This window comes from Typopeltis vanoorti, chromosome 13 (genome assembly GCF_054136105.1).
Source record: "Typopeltis vanoorti isolate ZY-2024b chromosome 13, IOZ_Tvanoo_1.0, whole genome shotgun sequence".
NCBI lineage: Eukaryota > Metazoa > Arthropoda > Arachnida > Uropygi > Thelyphonidae > Typopeltis > Typopeltis vanoorti.
This window is the reverse complement of record NC_143561.1, coordinates 23,644,883-23,668,425: the sequence shown is the minus strand read 5'-3', so window position 1 is coordinate 23,668,425 and position 23,543 is coordinate 23,644,883. Positions and strand designations below refer to the sequence as shown.

The window sequence follows — 23,543 nt, the reverse complement described above, 5'->3', positions numbered from 1 at the left end:
AACGATATTACGAAATAAAAATGTGATCAGATGAACTCTGTCAATTTATATGATCTTTAAGAAGAACAAGAAGATCTTTAGGAAGAACAAGAACATTGCAAATTTATATGATCTTTAGGAAGACCATATTAATTGACAGAAATGAACGATAAAATGGTGAAAAGGTATTATCACCTGAAGGTAAGTTTGCCGGTCTCAATGGGAATAAATCAGAGATCTCTGATTTATCAGAGATCGCTTAAGATCTGATAAATCGCAGAAGAGTGTCGTTGATCTATATGGCATTTCATAGACTAGAGAAATTTTTTGATTACGTGTAATCCTAGTGATGCTTGGGCGGACTCTTCAGCATATTGGCAAACAGTTTGTAATAGATTAAGGTCAGACTTCTCCGGCGCTATTTATATCAATTAAGAGGTGAGTTGAAATTACAGTGGAAACATGTAAGGGTATGAAACTAATATATATTATCTGTTAATTGCAGTGTACTGGTCAGTTTGTGGAATGTCTGTGTTTAGAAAAAACATGCTAAAAAGAAAATATATATATTTCGTTGAATAAACTTTAATTTAATATATGGCTTAGAACAGAACAGCGAACACAAGACTTCATCAAAGCATGCATTTTCTCGTTGTTTGCCTAGCAACAAAATCCAAATAAAAGGATGGATGACCTTTGCATTATTATTATTATTTTATTTTTTTATGGCCAGATGCGTGAAGCAAAAATGATTTTCATATTCCCTATTATCTTTGAAGAAAATTTATGGATATGGATAGGGTAATATAGAGCTATGGGCTCTGATCATGGCAGGAGGGTAACAGCAATAGCCGAGCCTCAGTTAAAAGTTCATTGACTACAGCATTTCCATTACCCTCCGTGGGTACCCATTTTAGTCGCCTCGTACGACGTGCATGGGCTACATTGCGGCTGGTATGTAAGTAAAACCTTTTCTAAAAATTAGGCGATCTCCCGGACTACTCCCTACGAGTGGCCGAAAGATCGTCAGACTCAGCGTTAGTTCCACTCAATGACGCCCCCCACCACCACCACCACTGAGCAGAACATCTTCCAGGGAAAAGCATCCACCGACAAGGCCCCTCATGGGCCACGCAGGAGAACACCTTCCCCAGAGACTCAAAATGTTCTCTCAAGGCATCCACCCCCGCCTCACCGGGAGCAAAATTCCGAAAGAGACCTAAGAGAGCAAAACTCTGCGTCTCATTTAATCGCCTCTGATGAAATGCATTGGCTACAGTGCCGTTATTCTTATCCCAGCCACCACACGAGGTTTTGCATTATTGTTTTTTTTTTTTTGGTTAGATGGACGAAGCAAGAATGTTTTTCATCTTCCCCGTTATCTGTAGAGGACAGTGTAGGGATAAGGTGTTATTGAGCTATAAAGCTCTGATCATGGCAAGAGAGTAACAGCAATAGCCGAGCCTCAGTTAGAAGTTCATTGGCTACAGCATTGTCATCCATTTTATTAGTCATCTCGTACGACATGCATGGGCTACAGCGGAATTTTTAAGTAAAGCCACCTCTAAAAATTAAGACGATCCCCCGAACCACTCCCTACGAGTAGCCGAAAGACCGTCCAACTCAGCGTTGATTTCCACTCAGTGACGGACTCCCTCACCACTGAGCAGAACCGCTCATCATATTCCAGGGAAAGCGTCCACTGACAAGGCCCCCTCATGGACCAACACGCCAGAGACTCAAAATGCTCTCTCAGGATAAACCCTCCAAAATCTAAGCCAGCCTCCCTCACTTGGAGCAAAATTCCGGAAGAAACCTAACCAAAATTCCGTAAGACATGCATGGGTTGCAGTGCAACTCTTCTTATTCCGGCCACCACATAGGGATCTTCCATTATTGTGTAGTGTTTAGAATTTAATATTCTGAACCCTATCAATGATATACATATTTAGATTTCGAAGACTAAATTCAAATTATTTAAAAAGTTTTTAATAAAAACTACTAGTTTTAGATAAATCTATTAAAAAATAATAAATAACATAAAGTTATATAATTATTGATAATTTATTTTTAATAAAAAATGTAACACCTAAGTTATAAGATTGCGGAAAACAAATAAATAATAATAATAGTCCTATATACATCAGTGCTAGATATGAAACCCAAGGGCACAAACTTCATCAATTCTCCTTAGAAGCAAAATGGTTAAAATTTTTAGGTTGTTGTGAAATTAATTTCGGCTCTTCTTCCTTATTACTCTTTACTGAAACCCATCCCCGAACCGTTATAGATAACTACAGAATTTTCTTTGATCTACGGCTTTCTTTAAAAAAAATCACATTATTATAAAATAAGATAAAAAATAATCTTCTAAAGCTTTTTCACCGCACTTGGTGGATTTTCCTACTCTCTCACCCCTTGGAAATATTTTTAATATTTCGTAGAGAGAGTATGGAAAATAACTGCCGCCATCTTGTGATCCTAAACCCTAACTAGTATTGTTGTCTGAAATGAGATCGGTTTTTTTTTCCTTAGTTGCGAGATTATAAACACGCCACCAAGAAGCATTGTAGGACCAGAAACGTTGCCACAAGGTTATATATTTACTTTATTAGATTACTATTTTTTATGAAACACTAAAAATTGCTCTGACTGTTCCCATCTTCCCTCTTATACAAACAAACCCTATAATGAGAGCCTTCATTGAATTTCAAAATAAGTAATTAATTGGATAAAAATTATAATAAGTTCCGTTTCTTAAAATGTTAATATATCAGCAAGAATATTGACTTAGCTGATTAAATCGAAAGAAGTTATTTAAAGAACACGTTTAAGAAGTAAATAAACAGTAAATTCAATTTTTATGTTAACTTGAGAAAAGAACTTTCCCAAAAGGGAATATCTCTTACAGCATTTGATGCAACCGGATAGATTATTTTTTTCTGCGGAAATTTTTGATGTAATTATTGTCTAGTGATAGAGATTATTATTTTTTTCCTAAAGCGAAAGATAAGAATTTAGTGGAAAACTTGAATCAGTTATTTTTGCTGCAAAATGACTGAGATAGAAATCTTGCAGTTCAGTCAATTACTTTTGTTATAAGAAACCAAGTTCTTACATAGTCTTAATTATTTTCTAAATAGATCTCTGGTCAAGGAACGTAAGCAAAACGAACAATAATTAAACAAACAAAGATGCCAATTTGGAGACGGAGGAACGATCGGTTTGAACAATTACAACCTTAGGGAAGTTTAACATCAACGGATTTAGTGCTAGAAGACTAAAAAAAAGTAGCATCTTGTAAATAATGGATTACATGTAGCGCTGTGACGTCAGTCAATAATCTTGTGCCCAGGGAAAGAGATTTAACATTATTTGCCTTTGTGATGAATTGATAGCCGATTCCTGTAGTATCTGCATTTGCCATTATAATAAACTAAATGCAAAAAAAAAAAAAAAGAGGTGGGAATGCCAAATTTAAGGTATTTCGATGATAAACCATATGTACAGCTAAAATTATTATTGTAATAAATAAATTATTGTCATCCTCAGAGTCGCATTACGTTATTAAAAGAAATGGTGAATATAATAATACGCCCTCATTTTTAATTTTTTTTTAAATTTATATACACAAAGTTTTGTTGTCCTGAATGTCATGGTTATTTTACTAATTATGTCGTATTTAGGACGATTTTCAAATAAAAATGGGTATGCTATAGAAATAAACCAATTCGATTCTGATTTGGGGTTGAAAAAAAAAATTTGGATTTGAATCCCGAAAATAATGAAAATAAAAAAGCAAATCTTCCAGACGAACACACGCAATTAATAGACAATAAACTGGCTTCATTTCGCATTCAAAAAGGAATTCAAAGAATGCATTTGTGAATATGTTCACTATCGTCTGTGCTTTTAAATAATAGATTACATGTAGCGCTGTGACGTCAGTCAGTAATCTCGTGTCCAGTGCCAGTAACGAAATGATATTTCACTAACTTAAAAAAAAAAGTAGGGATCTGGCTTAATTTTCATAGGACCACACTCTCCCCCTGCTACCATATTTCAATTTTACTAGCTAAATGGATTGGGAATTATTCGACACCAGTTCTTTTCAAAGATAATGATAATTTAAGTGCGAAGCTTCACTATACGAAAATACATTGCAGGATGGAGAAGTTGAAGGTTGTTTTGAATTACAATCGAAGCAACTCAGGTTATAATGTCGGTGTATAGTTTTGTCTCTTAAATGCATCTTTTCTTGTGGATTATTTGTCTGTTTTGTCATTTGGAAACATATTATATTATATATTTATATATATAATATGGTTTATGTGTTGTTTCTTATTATTCTTTCCCGGTTATATGTTGCATGCTCACTTTTCCACAGAATTAAGTATCATGTCTGATGTTACAAACTACTTATTAGATTTTAACCATAGTAATATCCTGTAGGCATAATTGCCTAATTTAATGTTTTTGATATAAAGATTACATAGATTTTATGCCAGTCAAGAGGATTCTTTCTAATTCCTATAGCCTCCAGTTTTTAGCTTTGTTTTTATTGCAAAGGACTTCACTTTGATATCTTAGAAAAAATCGGAAGAAAAGTCTGTGTTTGGAATTCGGCAGAAGCAGCGAAGGTTATGAAGTCAACGTGTTATGTATGATCGCCTGTGTAGCTCAGCGGAAGTGGCGTGTACCCTCCACAGCGCTAGACCGCCCGAAGGAAGAGCTTCCAAGTTCTATTCGAGTCGCCGACTAGAGAAACTTTTACTAAGCTTTTTTGAACAGTTCCCGAGTTAGTTCATCTCTGGCACGGGGAAGGGGTTTTTTCCTCCGGAAACCCGGGATTTTCGTCCTAAACTCAAGAAAATCGACTATAAAAATCCACACTATTTTCAGACAGTAATTTTCAGACGTTTCTTACACTAATTAACATAAGATTTCTTCAGGAGAACAAAATAAAAACTAAAACAGTAAAGGATTAGCAAGAGGGCAATCATTATAGGAATCCGATGATTTGAAATTATGTGTGTCATGCGCTGTACGAGCACGCTGTTCACTTTCATATTAGCGTGTTTGGTTAGCTATAGCCAGAATACAATTAGTTCATTCCTAGCATGCATTGTTACTAAAAGAAGCACCTAATGTTGTCATAGAAACAATGTGTCACTTCCGTCTGTTGTCTTAAATGAAATTTATTATTATTATAGAGAAAAAGAATATTTGTACGTTTTCTCTCGACAGTTTGTCTCTTTACAATGATATGAAAACGATTCTAGTTTCGGGGAGCGGGAAAAAAACCTCTACTAACTAAAACAAATATCTCTTTAAAGTTTAAATTAGTTGATTGTTTCACTGAATTGAAAGCTACAATGAATAAGGAAACTTTTATATTTTATTTTTTAGCATAAAATAGTATTTCTTATAAAATATCACCTCGATGTTAACGGATTGAAAAAATAAAATAAATAAATGTTCTAAACGTATGTAAAAAAAGTTCGAGCTGTCTATGCTTTCAGTCAATACATACATATGGAAAATATAAATATAAATAAATATAGACGAGAGTTAAAATTATGATAGAAGTTATCTTAATATCTTAAGTCCTTAAAAGGACTGGCTTAAAGGGGCGAAGCAAGAATGCTTTTCATATTCCCCGTTATCTGTAGAGGACAGTATAAGAATAAGGTGTTATTGAGCTATTAAAGCTCTGATCATGGCAGGAGGGTAACAGCAATAGCCGACCCTCAGTTAAAACTTCATTGGCTACAGCATTGCCATCCATTACCCTCCAAGGGTATTAATCACCGCATCTCACGGTTGATAAATATTAATAAAAGAAGTTAAAGAAAAATTTTTAATTTATATTAAGTATCCATTCTTTTTTCATCCAAAGATATTTAATATCGAAATTTATTACTTGGCCAATTGAATCTTCGAAACTCTTGTCAATGTTTATGTACGCAACGTTTTCGTAACTTTCTCAATATATACGCGTAAAAAACAGAATCTTATGAAGATTAAAAGTTTTCTTCCAGTACAAATTTTAAGTTTAGTTTTTTTGTTTTACTGCGAAGAATTTGTTAAGAAAACTTTAACAAACTGTATCCTAGTTATACTTCCCTTTTCTTTATTAAAAAAAAACATTAAAGCTTTCAACAATTTTCTCTAGAACACTTTTTTTTTTATGTTCTAAAAATCCACTCTCCCTTTTCACTCGTTTCCAGGCTTATGCAATCGATCAGCTTCAATTCTAGTCTCGTTAGATGATGCAGTTTTAAAAGTACGAAGCGTTGATATGTGGAAAGTGCGCGCACAGCACCTAATTTTAACTCACGCTGAGCAATAAACAACCATGAAAGTGAATTGATATATTTATACATGCAAGATAAGTTATTTTAAGTTGCTTTATAAACAATTGCCATTTTATTTTTATATAACATAACATAACAAAGAATGAAACAGTGCAGAATATGAAAATCATATTGTAAAGAAAAGTAACTTTCAAATATTTTTCTCGTATAATATTTCAAAAAATCCGAAAAGTATTTCCTAAATTATTCAATTGCACAAAAATTATATTGATCGTTCATTTATATATATTTCTCAATAATTAAAAAAATAATCGAAACTGGTAGGGGTCGCTAGTGTCTACACTGTTTGCTTTTAAGAACACTGAATAAAAATATTTTCTAAAAAAAACGTTAAAATCCGACAGGGACCGCTAGTGTCTATGCATGGATGAAATAAGCAAGTGGTTTTTTTTTTAAGTCGTACAAAAATATGCAATTTAAGAAAGAAAATAAAAAAAGGGTAATTTAAGACTGAATTGTCTTAAAAATTAGCCTTAAGGAAACTGTTCTTAATTAGCATGTAAGCCCATATCACATTTGATAGCCTCTTTGGGGTGAAGTAGCTGTTATTAACGTCACCGGAAATTTCATTTAGCGGCTGAAAGGATCAGGTGTCTTTCACATTAGTTTTTTTTTTTTTTTTAATGTCACAGACTTCATTAGGGGAAAAAAATGGATGAGCTGGAAAGCGTAACAAGTGGCTAATTATCTGAAGGTATTAAACAACTTCTCAATATCTGATGGCTGTTTTTTACTCCTAAAGTTTGTGTGTCAAAGTACATCGACATTCCGAAAACGGTATTGTTTATAACAGGAAAAATACTGGTTATTTTCATATCTGTATTCAAGTGACACTAAGTAAATAGTCAAGGGAAATCCTTGAATGGTTAATTAACAGTTGTGTTAGTTACCGATGATGCAATTTTTTTCCTTTAAAATAGCATCTACTACACTTAACAAACTTAACAAGCGTATTTTGCCCACACAATATCCAATCACCAGACAATGCACTTCATTTTGCATTCATATTCTCTGGTAGCCTCGTTTACGCGAGAAAAATTTCCCCTAGCAACTTGAGTTTTCTCCTTTGCTTATCATCTCCTTAGCAACAGTATTAAATTCCCAACCTCTCTAATCGCTATCTGGGTTACTTGATGTTTCAATAATTGAAAATGACAGTAATTTATGTTCCCGGGAGAACATGCACGGCTTGTGGCTCGAAGTAGAATTATATTCTAATGTCGGTTTCATTCGTTATCGCGTGAGTTCTTTTAGATGATGCAATTTTTTTTTGTTTGTTTGTTTCCTGATTTTGCAAACATTCTTTAAATTTACTGGCAATATTTTTTTAAAAAAAAAAAATATTTAAATGAAAAATAGTTGTCTACAAAAGATATTTGTTCTAAAAGTTTGGGAAATCTACATAACGTTGCTGTGAACACATGAGAAAATAAATGTACTTTTCTATATATTTATGCATGTGATATAAAAATGAAATACAATGGAAGACAACTGCAGCGCAACCTGTTAGTGAAGTAGCGAACTATTGCATATTTTTCTACTTATACTTATCCATTTGTAATATGGGTACATAGATCATATAAACAATGGATTGGCTATAGGAGAAACAGAGTTCTAGTATCGATGTATTCTGAGAGGAGTCAGTAACAATAATTCGCGTGACTCTGGCATATTTTAAGAAAACTATCTCGACTGTCCAATCGGTTTTTGATCTGTAATTAGTGATAGTTCGTCTGAATTGTATAGGGCTATCATAATGGAACTGCCCACAAGCCAAGAGACTTGAGAGACGTCTTTGTTTGATTTTCCAAAGAAAATATAACCGGTATCTTTCGCCACTGTCTCTTTCTTGTCAAAAAAAGAAAGCAAAAGTCTCCTCTAACTGGGCTAAACAAACACTGTTGATTGATCGTTGTAGACAATCTCTTCGAGAAGAGATACTAACAGACGAACTATCCATATAATTGTGGGCGTTTTCTAGTAATTGCGGTAAATGTAATGGGTTAAGAAAAGTTGCACAATAATCAAGTAAGTAAACTAGAGGGTTGTTATTAATGGCTTTACTAGTAACAATCACAATAGCGTTAGGCTTATTTACTTATTTTTTTTATGAATTTCATCATTAGACTGTTATCGAAGTGGAAAACTACATTGTTGGAGAGAAGATTAATCAAAGGACAAGAGCGCCCTCTACTGATTGGATTGAATTATTTATTTTGTGGAAGAAAAACATAAAACTATATTTATACTTCCTGTTACTTAATAATATTTGAAGTAGTGTATTTATCGTTAAATATGTCTCCCGTCTAGTTATAAACAACAGCGCTTTTATCTCAAAGAAATATTCAACATGTAAGCAATATCGGTTTGAGATGAAAACGTCGGAGACTGGGAGAGTAGGTATTCAATAGAAAGCTAGCACTGGAAGTAATCTTAGCTACCAACAGATAACCGAAAAGATAATTGCTTACCCAAACTCAGCTGGCTTTATCTTGTTTCGGCTCTCTTCTTTCTTCAGATAAACTCTTTCTCTCTCTCTCTCTATCTCAGCAACCTATACTCTTTATTAAAAGACATATCAAGTAAGATGTTTCATTTATTGTCCCAGAAGCTTTCATTTATCTCTAGCCCATTATAAAGTTTTTTTTTCATTAGTCCAACCTGAAATATAAAAGCAACTACGTTGAAATCAACATTATCTCACTTATCTCACTAATTAATAAAAAAAAAAAAAAAGGAAAAATGTACTCTAGTAGGGGTATGGAGATATTTTGAGGGCGTTTTTTATTGTGATATTTCGTAGACAATTTTAATTGTCGAACCAATCGACAATTAAAATTTGTCGAGTGGTTCGATAATAACATATTTCGAGTATTTATTTCATTAAATAGAAGATTAAATATCGAAATTTATCAAGCTGTTCAGGATATAATACAAACATAATGTAGAATAAAATTCTTTTCTTAGAATATCACTTTTCACAGTAAAACACGCTTTAAAAGAGACATGGTTTATGTCGCCAATCAAAACAGATTACAAAAAAATATAAAGAATAAAAGAGGGGAATAAGGGGAAGAATAAAAGAAAGTGAAAAGTTTTAAAAGGGATCAAAGAGAAGAAGGAAGCAAAAGAAGAAAGAGCAAATAAAAAAGAAAGAAAAAAAAAGAAAGAATCAATACATGAATAAAGAATGTTTAGATGATAAATTTTAAAAATTTTAAGTAAATTTATAGATTATATGGTGGTTATTTAAAATACTAAATTTCACCAAAATTAGTCAAGCAGTTTAAAGAGATGAAAGACGGCCGATGAAGAAAAAAGCATCTATTATCCACTTTACAGCAAAAAAAAAAAAAAAAAAACTAGAATTGACACTGCTTTCTATTGGCTTTTTTGAAAATTCCCTAAAAGACGAGTCAAGTTAACGATATGACAGAATTAGCTATTGTAGTTAATGATTCGCCTTGAAACACTGAAGTTTGCGGCTTTGTAAAGGTTTGTGGAATCCGCTTGGGAATAATGTGCTCAACGAGCAGAACCCATTTTAGCAATGTGGAATTCTTAATAAGTTGACAGGCACGCTTAGTCGCTCATAAATCACATATTCCCATGTACGCAACGACACTGGGGTGTGTGTGTGTACACGCAAGCTTTGCGGTTGGCGAGCATCATACTTTAATTATACACGAGGGTTACAATTCGTTGATTAATTATCTCTATAATGAACGTCCGCTAGGGGACATTCACCTTGAAGAGGGGAAAGAGCGATCGGGCGAGAACATCCTCAAGAAAAAGAACGATGGAAATAATGCTACTGAAAGAAAGATGAGCTACGACACTCAAGCTGTTCTCCTTAAGATGGTCAGTGTATTTCTTTGTGTGTGTGTGTGTGTGTGTGTGTGTGTGTGTGTGTGTGTGTGTGTGTGTGTGTGTGTGTGTGTGTGTGTGTGTGTGCGCGCGCGCGCGCGCGCAACAGATAGATGGAGAGGAAAATGAAAAGAACAAATTTGAAAGAAAGAACTATAATCAAGAAATGAAAGAAGGAATAAACCAGTCATGAAAATAGAGAGCGTCCTTGAAACGTGGACGTTTCTTACCATAAAAAAAGGTGAATTTCTTCCGCCTTTGTCCGATTTTCTTCACGCAACCAACTTGAATGAGTAGAAACCGCTGACGTCCTGTTCAAACACAAGTGTTTATTACGATGGAACTTTCGTATTTGTTTAGACCCGCAGTTCTCTAGAGTAACACGCGAATTGTTCTTCTTTGACCTTTAGGTGCTGTAATGAATTGCTATCTTGGGACGCATTGTCTACCTTCACATCTCTCGTCTTAAGACTAATTGCCTGTCTTTGTTTTTGTTTATTGGCTATTCGTATTCGACCTCCAGTTTTCACGAGTCATCTGGAAATGACAGAAGAACAAACACTTGAAATTTCCAGAAAACACGAATTTGCACTAATCATAAGACGACTCCAGTTTGTTCGAGAGAGACTATTTTACGGAACCAAGTGTTTATTACTAAGAAAACACACAGATATAGGTTTACATCAGAAAGAAAGAAAGGCATAGGATAGAAAGATAGTGGGGGATACGTAAAATCATCAATTATGGAAAGAAAACAAGAGACGAACACAAAAGGAAGGTTAAAAACAGTGAGACAAAAGAATAGAGTGAAAGAAAAACGGTAAAGAAAGAGAGAAACAGAATGGAAATGGAAAATTAAACGCAGATTGCTGATTTTAAAGGACTTGTTAAAACTCAGCTTTTTAGAGCATCTATGAAACAATCATTAGTATATCTTTTACATAAATCAGTTTCTATCTCTCTCTCTCTCTCTCTCTCTCTCTCTTCACTTTTATGAGTGACGCAGGAAATTATTTGGCATTTTCAGAAAAAAAGCATACATTTCAAGATATTTGGGAAACTAGTAATGTTGAAGAAATTGATGTGATGTAACCAAAACACATCAGTAGATTATTATCTACGCATCTTATGTTCCCCGGGCTGCGTTTGTCCTCTTTTGAGGGAACAAACGCTAGAGTTTCTAAGAATAAAAAATACATCGACTCTAATGAAAAAAATGGATCTTTCAGCTTTGGCTGAAAAGGCGAAGAAAAGGTTCTTACCAACGCTGGTGATTTTTCTACCTTCAAAAGATACATTATTGCAATAAGAGATAATAATATACACTGCTTGGAAAGAAGTCAACGGACACCATATTGTGAGGAACAAATAGTCATGGCGCCCAACTTATATGTGCATTGACAATGGTCAGTTCCACAGGAACACCACAAAGTAGGACGCAGTGCATTGTCCAGAATGTTCAGATACCTCTCGGGGCTCAAAGTTCATGGCACCACAGAGGTCCGAGGCCAAATCAGTAAAAACAGGACCACATCGCACAGCCACCTCCGAATTTCATATTTGGGATTACGCACTCTAGTAAGAGACGTTCACTGGGCATCCGCCACAGCCACGTCTATTTGCTCGGTAGAGGGTATAGCTTCATTCGTCGCTCCTAGACCCGGTTTCGAGGCTTCCACGTCCCACTTTCCACCCTCTTTCCACCATTGAGGATGACGCTGGATGTTGGTTCGGGTGATGTGGGGGCTTGCATATTGCGGTCCTACTACAGAAGCCCAAGTGGTTCGCCTTGGTTCTGAATGTGTTTGTGCAGATTCGTGTTCGAGTCGACTCCTGGAACTCCGCATTCAACGTTTCGGCCGACGAATGGTGACCGTAGGGTGCTACGAATGAGTGTGGTGGTGGTCCACTGAGGATAGCACTTGTTGCACTTCAATCTCGATATAGTATCACCCTGATATGGAAGCGCTTGAACTGACAAAATTTACATGGAATGGTACTGTCAACAGTTTGCCGAACAGATAGTCCTACAACGTGGCATCCTATTACAACGCCTCTTTCAAACTCCACCAGTTCCCTTCTCACAGCCATTTTGTCCGAACACAGTTGCACTAACTTGGGAGCATCATATTCTTCCAATAATACCTGCTACAAATACGTGACTCGTTACATGGCACGATGCACCTTGCCCATGAAGGTATCCATTAAATTCAGTCCAAGCATTGCATGTAGACATCCAATAAATGAACTCCTAGAGCTGATATCAACACCTCTATAAATCTCTGCATACACAGGAATGATTTAAGCTTTGTTAACCGAAAACAGCATACACAACAAGAATACTTTCCGTTAGGATAAAGCAGCTCAGCGTTATCTTAGCTTTCCCTAATATGAAGCGAAATAAGCAGTGTAGATTTTTTTGTTTAATTTTTGTCTTTACTCGAACAGAAAAATTAAAGAGCATGTCTTAGCTTAAGTTAATACAAGAACCCCCTTTTCTCTTAACTAATCTGTATGCGCAACAGCAAAATTGTGATGTTTATTTATCTTCTAATTAATGTTAATGATAGTCAGTCCTACGAGTATCTGCATAGTCTGCTATCTATCAACTGAGAATATTCTCTGGATGATTTGTCTGTTTTGTGGACAAAAAAACGAATTTAAGGAAGGAAGAAACTAGCACACTCACTAACACACACACACACACACACACACACACACACGAGACTGGATAACTAACTTTTAGTTGAAGAAATACGGTGGTTACCTTCATACCTCAGTGGGTATAGAGGAAGCCGCCCATTGGATGAAAATCGGTTCGAATCCCCAGTTTTCAAATGAAATTGAGTTACTGGCGTCATTCGGAGGTGGGAGGGTTTTTTTCATCCAGCAAACCAGCCTAGTGAATACTTATTTACAGACATAAAAAATGGCCGGCTTGCCATTCCTCTACCATGCGGTAGAGGAATGGCAAGCCGGCTCCATTAAATTGACCAAAATTTCTAATCAGAAGACTGAACCCATCTGGATAGAGTAGGAAACAAATCCTTTAAATGGTACCTTGCATCGTGAACAGGGTTCGAGTCCAAGTCTAAAAAAATGTAGTTTCTTATTCCGTCTGTTCACATCATTCACAAGCTGTGGTGATTCCTTAGACTGAATTTCTTATACTATGGGGTTGTTATAATACCATGTAACTATCTTTACTAATTAAAATATAGTTTAATTTCTCCCAACATGAAATCTTCAAGAAGAATATCACACGTTAGATGAACTCCCAACTGGTTTAGAAAATGCAGACGGAACAATTTAAAGAGAACAATTTTGGTACATCATAAGAAAACTGATTTTTATATAACTGGTTATTGATCAGACTTGGTTTTTTTTTTTATCGGATAAGCGAATGAAGATAGAAAATGCTTCCTTACATCAAATATCTTTCTCATATCGGCATAGACATCTTAGTCACACATTCTTGCCTTATTTGCTGCAAGGGAACACCCAGGTGTATCTACAAAAAACTCCGGACTTTGATTGATCGATCGGCGCGCAGAAGGTGGTCGGCTTATCATGGGAGTTGGAAGCAGTCATAGTGTCGTGAAGCAAAAAAACACTGAAGCGTTTGACGCTCAAAACACAGGAGACGAAACGCGGTGGTTGTCAGTGTAAATAATTGTTCTTGGAGCGTGCTTTGTAATGGTTTTTTTTTTTACACGAAAGAATACTTAATGGGTGGGCCCCCTTTTGTGCTGTAGTGGTAGCGTTTTAGACGGCTCATTGAACCGATAGCTGTGAAAGGAGATGAAAGTTTCTTTGCTTGAACAAAACCACACCTATACGACATGACATTTGAAGTGTCAAGCAACAGAATCTACTTGTAAAGATGTAATGGTTTAGTTAAGGAAAGTGATAAAAAGCAGGGGCTTATGAATTGAATCCATTCTCTGTATCAATATATGAAGGTAAATAACACAATACGTAAACTATCTCCAAGTAAGTCGTATTTTTTCCTTATATTTGACATATTGACATTCATGGTAGTTGGTCCACATAATCATGTATTGAAAAGTCAGATAAAAATGAAATAAGAGATAAAATTCGATTTTTTCTTCTCATTTGTGTATTACGATGGCTCGAAAACTAAAATATAATACTTACTGAAGAGACGAGGATAAGAAGAATTAATCGATGTAACTCCTTTCCTGCATTTCTATCAATGCCAAAAGAAACTTGCAAATAGAACTCAATAAAAGTTCTCCTATCGCGTATTTTAACTGTATAAATACAGGCAAGCAATATATCGATACGCGTGGTTATTTATACAAGCAGTATCCCATTCATACACATTACGATGTGTACACAGCACTACTGTACAGTAGGTTTAAGCTAGCAGCAATATCAGTCTCGATACTTTATGATCGGATACTATATACAAGTTTTACCTCCGATGCACTTTTATTCTTCATTGAATAATAGACGTGTTTCCGTTGGAATTAGCTGAGTGTTTAGTTTCCCCTTCTTGCCCTTTCAAAATTGAGAGTAAAATATTATAAAATTATTTATATTAATATAAATTTATATAAATATATTAAAAAATTATAAAATCAGTGGAAGAGCGATCATTTGGGATTGGCGATTTATTTTATCAGGTCATAATCAATCATAATTTTGACTAATAATTTCTACTACTGTATAATTTGGATCGTAATTAATCATAAAAGATCATATTAATAGATTTTTTGTAAATAATCATTAGTTTGGGTGGAGCAATGACGGTCTTTGGTTAGACTTCATTAAAGAAGTTGTTAAAAAAAAAAAGTTTCCTCTGCATCCGACGGTATAACCATTCATCGAAAACATCATTTGTTCTGCATACATCGAGCTCTAAATTTCACAAGCACGTTTCTGCCATAATTATGTATAAGAGACGGGATTTTCACCTTCAGTGTATATCACATAACTGGGTGAGGAATCTGAACGGGTGGTGTTATTATTATTATTATTACCTGACATTTCCAAGGAATATAATGGCTCTTCGTTGGAGAGTACTCCGCTCCACACAACCTTCTCTCCTTCTATAGACAACGGCACTAACTACTATCAACATACACTACGAGTATCTATCAATAATTGTCCGGACACTTTATCAATTTACAACTGATACCAGTACACGAATCCTAATATCGGATATGTCCACCTTTGCCTTTGATCACCTCCTGTACACTGTCAGGGAGGCTTTCCACCAATGTGCAGCAGTCATCAGGTAGAATTTGTCTCCATTCTTCCATCAGAGCAGAACTGAGTTCAGCGACAGTTCTAGGACGTGCTGCTCTGGACCTCAATCGCCGCTCCAATCGTCCCACAGATGTTCGATGGGGGTTAAGATCAGGATTCTGCACAAGCCAGAGCAGTCGTTTAACAGCCATCTCTTCATACCATTCCATAACAGCTTTGTGGCATTGTTGTCTTGATAGTGCCACGGGCCCGTTCCATAAAAACTCCACAGTGTAGGCAGCATCTGATTATCCAGATACTGAGCTGCCTTCATGGAACCATTGACAGCGATCTTTGGTCTCACTCCAAACTAGCTGATTGCACTCAACATCATTACGTCTCCACGACCAAACTTTACTGCGGGTACAACACACTGTGGCAACAAGTGTTCACCAGGCTGCCTCCACACCCTGCCATCATTCATCGCTCCAGCGTACCGTTTTCCACTAGTCAATTGTCCATTTCATACGCTCTTTGCACTAGGCCAGCCGTTTTTTATGTTATTAATAAACCTGGAATGTACCCTAACTTCAAATAACAGGGGTGTCCGGACAATTATTGGTAGATAGTGTACATTGTCATCTACAGCACAAATAGTATTTTTTTTGTTGTTGTGAGAAACGCTTGTTTAGGAAACCAAAAGGTTATCGAAAACTGCCTCAGTGTTGTGTATCAACTACGTATGTTCTTACGACTATTGTTTTTAAATATTATTTCTATCCACAAAATGTTGGTACGTTATATCATACATATTACCTTGAGAGGGCTGAAATCAGATAATCTCGAAATCTTACTGTAGAGATCAAACATGGAACTTTTTTTTCAAGCCACTTCAAGCATTCAATAAGTAGAATCCGTGCCCACAAGAACTGAAACTGAAATCCTTGATTGGGGAGTAGACTGGCGCGGTTAGTCGAGTACCCACACGACCAGTAGTATTATTTCTATACAAGCTAAATGGTTTATTTGGGATAACGACAGGGAAGTAAATCATTATGGCAACCCAAGTTATATTTTTTAAAGGGGGGGGGAATTATTTCCACAGATATTCTCACTGTTCTTGGTATTCTTAAAAATAATCTTTAACATATTAAAACGCTTATTTAATTAATTAATATTGAGTTTCTTTTTTTTTCTTTCCTAGATTCCTTTTACAATTGGATTTTATTTGTTAATTTTAAACTCCAATGTGTTGCTCTAATTAATTGGATATTAGTGCTCTCTCAAGAACTGTTCCTGGCGCTTTTCTGTCTTAAGGGAAAAAAAAAAAAAAAAAAAAGTCGGTGTCTCATCTTTGAACATCAATGATTTTTCATTAAGTGGGGGAAATACACAAAAGCTTGGGCGGTTTCCTACAAAGCGAACATCTGCTGGGCGATTTCCAATTAGTTCGACTCACTGAATTGCTCTCGACACTCACAGTTTAATTCCTTCCTTCTTTCCCCCCCCCCCCATTAAATATTTGATGAAAAGAAAGAACCGTTTTCTATTGGAAACTTAATCGACGCCAATTCGACACGAGAAAACGGAAACCTTCAAAAAGATCATTGCTAAGGCGAATCCGGAGACATATGGGTTGGCAACAAGCGTGCGCGCGCGCGCGGGCGGTATTTGCACCCACCAGTATCCTCCAAATCGTCTTTAGATAACATAGCACGAGTCCTGTATGACACTCATCTCATGCAGTACTGAGATCCGTCGTCCGAACACAAATCCACCGCCTAATCCTTATGGATTATGATTTAACAAGGTAGCGCGCGCACACACGTATTCTAACAGGTCGTGACCCAACACAGGACATGCAGGTTAAGTCGACGTCTCCAAGGGATATTTCCAATTTAATCTCCCTACCAACTCTACTTGTTCGTCTACTCTAGTTTTAATAGAATTTTAGTGTTATGAACAAACTTCTAAGTTCCAACGAATCGTTGTCAGCTAGTTTTGCTAATTAATATTAATAATTGAATAGCTCTGGTTTAATATCTTTGAGCCTATTTAAAGTTTTAGGACAAACTTGTCAACTTAGATTTACGCATTTTGAGTTGTATTCTACCATCATTTGCTTTTAGAGTATTAAAACCATCATTTGCTTTTAGAGTATTAAGAATGCTGAGGTTCAGCATAGAGTTAGAAGGGTAAATAAAAAAAATGAAAGATAGAATGTGACAGTAAAAGAGGGGAGAAGGCGCCTCAGTTGGCTGCTAATTTTATTGGTTGATCATCCCTTTTTCTGTTTTCCGTACTTTCTAGATATGTATGAACACGTTTATTAGGACAATTAAGTATTTCTGATGTTTCCTAGCAGGTGGAGTTAATGGGAATGGAATAACCGCCGAAAACAAAATGGCATTGATTCTAGTTATTTCACCTACATCCTCCAGATGAGCTGCACTGGTAGACAATGGCAGAAGAGGTGCTCTACCGTTTCGAAGCCTTGGCTACTTCGCACTATGGGCCGCATGCTCTAGGACAATATTGTGATTTTAATAATTTCGCGGTGGATGGTCTTAGCTAATCCTCCAATGACCTGAAATAATTTTCCCCAACTATTTATGTTGTTTATGAAGATCATCTCTTTGTTTGTACCCAAATCGGGATGGTTCGAACCGTGTTAGTCTTTATAGAAGGAGTTTCTCCTACCATGAACATCCATGCCCATTGCGAGATAATGAGCGCATACATTGACCACTCGGCCAACAAGATCAACCTGTTATTCGTTTTAACTATTGTTGAATTCTTTTAATTAATGTTGTCGTCAAATTATATAGAACATTGTTCTAATTGAATTTTCTAAAGATTTTGATTTTTTTTTCTTTTTTGGATTTGCACGAAGACCACCGACCAAACTGGACCGCCTCAATATGCCGAAGACAATGTAGATGGAATCGGCATCCTGAAGACTATCATACATGATAGTCTTAATCTACTAGAGACTATATGCAGCGGTAGTCCTTTCACTGCATGAGGTTCATCAATTTTTTTTTGTTAAAAACGATTCTAGTCCCAATGTTTTCTACAGAGAAAACATTGGGACTAGAAGGTGGTCCAGCCTGTCCACTGACGTACAATAATGGGTTCTGATAATAAACCATTTATTGAGATTGGTGTAATTCTTTTCGTAAATATTTTATATTTTAAACTGGAGCCTATACGCAATTATTGTAGCAAATATATCTACTCGATATCACCTTGCAAGTTAGCTTTGAATTCTATAAATGAATCAGTTATTCAACACAATAATAAAAGTCTATTAAAATCAACTTTCGTTAAAAATTTATCGAAATAAAATAGTCATTTTATTTCGATAAAATTTTCATATCCGTATATTGATATATGCCCATAGTCCGTATTTGAATTAAGAACAATAACATATGTAAATTAACTACATTCCATTCATAGCTGAAATTACTTCTTAATATGTTAGAGACCACGAGATGGCGGTAATTGGCTGCCCTAACCTAGATGTGAATAATAAAATCATTGATAGGTTTAGGTCAGCTATCTGTGATTGGAAGCAATCCCAATCTCAAAAAAAAAAAAAAGGGGGGGGGGGGGGCTAAACAGCCGTATCTCTCATTGCATAATAAAATACGTTTTTTTTTTTTTTAATTAAGATAAAAGGCTCGATTATCGACTATATTTCTGGAGCTTTTCTTGTCGGTAATGATTACTTATGTTGATATTCTTAAAACGCTTCTTAATATTCTAGACAGAATTCGAATCCGCGTCTTGACAACCAAAGGGCATTGTTCTCTACTGACTAAAGTACAAAGACCCGTTGATTTGATTGGATTAAGAGATAACTATGTCGTGAACCAATGTATATTAAGAGAACTATCAGGTATACGAATGCTCATATTGAGTCTGTTAAGGGATAGCTGCGTTCCTTCATTACCTGCTTTACGGTTACTCAGCTTTTGTTCACTATTTGCACTTACGACAACTCAATTCGCGCTGTTGAGTCTTTTGAGTTAATAGAAATTCACTGGGTTATTCGACTGGCTCTTGCCCTGATCGATATTTACTGCTAGTTGCTGCTGTTCTATGCATCTATTTTAATTCGCTGTCACAGCGAACAAATTGCTTAGCGAAGGGCTCCGCGGGTTCGAAGAGGGGAGAGAGCTGTCTTTTGAAAGGACACCTGTCAGCACTAGTTGCAGGAATAAAGACTACTCGGCTAGTTGAAAACGTGGCCATAGACACTTGCATGTACGCTAATTAGGACACAAGACATACTGTGAACAACGAATCACCATTAGCTGTTGACAGCTTGACGTGGTGGTCTCGACCATCAATGCAGTTCCGCTGATGTTTGGCGGAAGTGGAAAATTAATGCATCCATATTTTCTCTAAATACCTTGTGAGTATATATATATATATATATATATATATATACACACACACACACGTACATAATCATTAATTTATAGAAAATATAGCACAAAAATTATCGACGAAATGCTGTAATACCGAATTTGTTATTTATACCCGTTATTCCATAAGAAGAAGGAAAAGTATACTCCATACATGTAATACTTTGCTGTACAAATGCCACTGAAGAGAATAACCTACACCTTATTGCCACTAACTTCGAATTATCTGCTTCGAACATGTAAGAATTAGTTCCAGCGATCTTTATTTGCTAAAGCTAGTTGCAAAGTCGTTTGGGAAGCCTTCTACTTTAAAAACGGGGGAGGATGTGAATCACTTCCTTACGACTTTCATTGAGATATATTTCCTGTTGGCTTTTTAATTTCCTTTTTTTTAATCCAACTGTAATCGCCATGTTGATGTTAATGGTCAAACTGATGAAGGCTTATCTTCTTCAACTGACCTTATGTGAAACAACACACAAACATATTGACCGACTAAAATATTTTCGTATACACTTTTTTTTATTTATCGATCCCATATAAGAGAATTAGGAGAACCTATACCACATCAGTGCTGCGTGGGTGAATGCAACGGAACTGCTGGGCAAAAACAAATCGATTGACATTTCTTCAAATTGTAGAAAAATATCAAGAAACTGAAAAGTTGCGTGTTATCGTAGTTCCGAAAACTTCACAAAGAAATTATTCCAGAGAATTGAGAAATTCAATTGAGAATTGAATATAAAAAAAGGGTATATGAAATTAGATCCCTTTAGAGAGGAAAAAAGCCAAAAATGAAACTCCATGCACCGCATCCACCTGAAATCCATGCATGGATGTTCAGGTGGATGATGATTTTTAATGTCTGGTGTGAAACTAACCACTGTTTATATGATATTGAAAAATTAACTAGTTCTGTTTCTAGAGCAGGATTGTGTTAAGGTCAAAATGTGTTAGGGATATTCTGAATTATGGCCAAAGTATTTAATTTAATTCTTTGGCTCTTCTGTGGGATGAATAACCAGCCGATTCCGTATGAGTTCTGCTAACATAAAATATTATTCTTAATGTTCATTCTGCGAACCTCCATAGTTCAGTCGATATAGACCCGAGTTCAATTCCCGTCCTAGACGTGAGGTCTGGGACGGGAATTGTTATCTGGTCTCTTTCGACTAAAGGTGAGTTAGTCGGTCTCATACGGAGGTAGAGAGTTTTTTTTTCACCTGGGTTACAGTCATAAAATACCGAATAAGCTACGAACATTGGCGTTAATATTAGACTAATTATTTCCACTAAAATTTGGAAACCTACGTGTCCAATCCTTCTTATGTCGTAGGTTTCCAGACCCTTCTTTAGTGGGATTACCATAAACACATAGCCCTTAACAATAAATAATTTGGAATTTTTAACCATTATTTATAAATTTCACTCTATGTACATATTGGAGAAATGTGTCTAATGCGAATTAAAATTGGATTTGCAGATTATATTTCAGTAGTTTCGTTTCTATGACATTTCATCAACAATATCAAAAAATTCTTAAATCATATTTTAATCGTACCATGTTCTCCTCCGTTAACAATATTGATTGGAAAATTTACTTAAGAATTAAAGATAATTCTTTAATTCTTAATAAAGGTCTTAATCTTTTCTACGACCTTTCATACTTAGATTTAAGTATTATAGAAAGCTTCTTTCTCTGATCCCTTACACAAGTCTTTCGCCTTTCACATAAATAATCTAATCTAAATGGGATGCGAAGTAATATTTTCATCTTTCTTTTCTGTAAAATAAGATGCTTCGGTAATCTTGAAAATTCTCGGGTGGAAAGCACAATGAGTGCTGTTGCACCTGTGAACGAAGCGATTATGTAAATGGATTTAGGGAGGTTACTTTATGCTTCAAAAACACCTGCGCATGATACGAAGCCAATAGACATTTAAAAAAAAAAAAGAAGATGAAAACATATTCGTTCCTAGTTTCTGACATAAAGTACTCAGCAAAGCAGTTTAGATAGAAATAGATTCGATTTTTCGTTCTTTGGTTTCAACTTTATTTCATTGTTACGTTTGTCTGTTATTCCATTACCTATTAAGAGAACAAGTCTACCAAGTCTTTCACTTTCAGTCATCCATTTCCAGGATATTTTCAGCACAAATAGCGAAAATATGTTTCGGGTTCCACATTCTTAATATAATTACTTGATGTGTTAAATAAAGTAAAAAAAATGGAATCCGTTAAAAAAAAATGTCCTAATTCACATACCATGAATTTTTTTAATTCGTTTAATGAATAATAGACGAATATAATGAATAATAGAATATAATAGACGAATATATAACGAATAATAGAATAATAATAACGATTATATCACGAATATATATAATATAAAATAATATAAAATTCTTCATTCCATTCAGTCATAAATATAAATACATTACATTATAGACGTTACCAAAACGAACACCTGGTTCATTTCTTAATAATAGCCCTTATCCTTATAGTCCTTATAAGGACTGGCTTAAAGGGGCGAAGCAAGAATGCTTTTCATCTTCCCCGTTATCTGTAGAGGACAGTGTATGGATAGGGTGTTATTGAGCTATTAAAGCTCTGATCATGGCAGGAGAGTAACAGCAATAGCCGAGCCTCAGTTAGAACTTCACTGGCTACAGCATTGCCATCAATTACAATTACCCTCCAAGGGTATTGGATTGAATGAATCAATCCTAAGTTGGAAGATCCAATCATGCAACCCTTAATAATAGCCCACTTAATAATAGCCCACTTCAGCACATTTCCAATCACATATCATTATTAAAAAATTAAAATGGTGTTAATTACATTCTATCTAATCTATCAATAATAGAAGAATAAATTCTCATTTAAATAATGTAGAATATTATAATTTACATAATATAATTTTTATTATAAAATTTTTCTCTTTTCTTTTAGAAAAATAAATGTAAAGAAACCCCCCCCCCATCTAAAATTTAGTTCAAAACGGCATTGAATGTTTTTAAATGTAGCAAACGTAATTTCCTCACTTTTATTTTTAATGAGATTCCTGTTTTTTTTTTTTTTTCATGAGTACACACACATTCAGCATTTTTGTATTGCATTTTATTAATTTATTTAAGTAAATAAATATTATTAACCACTTAAATTAAAATTTATTTAAAACTCATTTTATTTATTTCATTTTTTATTTAATTTATATAAGTACAGATAAATTAAGTTACATTAAATTAATAATAATAATACATATTTACTTAAATAAATTAAATAAAAGTATTAATTATTTAATTAAAAAAAACTAAAAACCTCCTCTAAATAAAACTGGACAGATTTAATTATTTATAAAAATTTTAAAATTAAACTTTAATAAAAAAAATATAAATAAATAATTGAGCTATTATGGACTGGTCCAATACTTACTCTTTTCAAGGATTGGACCAGTTTTCCGGAGACCGGCCGGTAGATAGTACACGGACACGAGTCCGTTGGCAATAACGTTTTCGTAAGTTACTCATAAGCTGGCGAATAATCCAGATCTGCTTACGCTGCCACGTTATGTCTAGGGAGTCATAGTGGCTTGTATACCATTAACTAGAAACCACAGCAGAGCTTGCAAAATTGTTTCTACACGTCCTCTATAGTTCCTCTAATTTAGTAA

General features: G+C 35.1%; 1 protein-coding gene across 2 annotated transcripts in view; it reads right to left on the bottom strand.

Annotated features, from left to right (window-relative positions):
• Nucleotides 1–23,543, bottom strand: part of LOC150099991 (calcitonin gene-related peptide type 1 receptor-like) — a 321,303-nt gene that overhangs the window by 266,792 nt on the left and 30,968 nt on the right. For both annotated transcript variants that reach the window (XM_090402325.1, XM_090402324.1), the window contains exon 2: nucleotides 8,828–9,017. The gene's annotated coding sequence lies outside the window, so the exon portion shown is untranslated. The remainder of the gene's footprint in view (nucleotides 1–8,827; nucleotides 9,018–23,543) is intronic.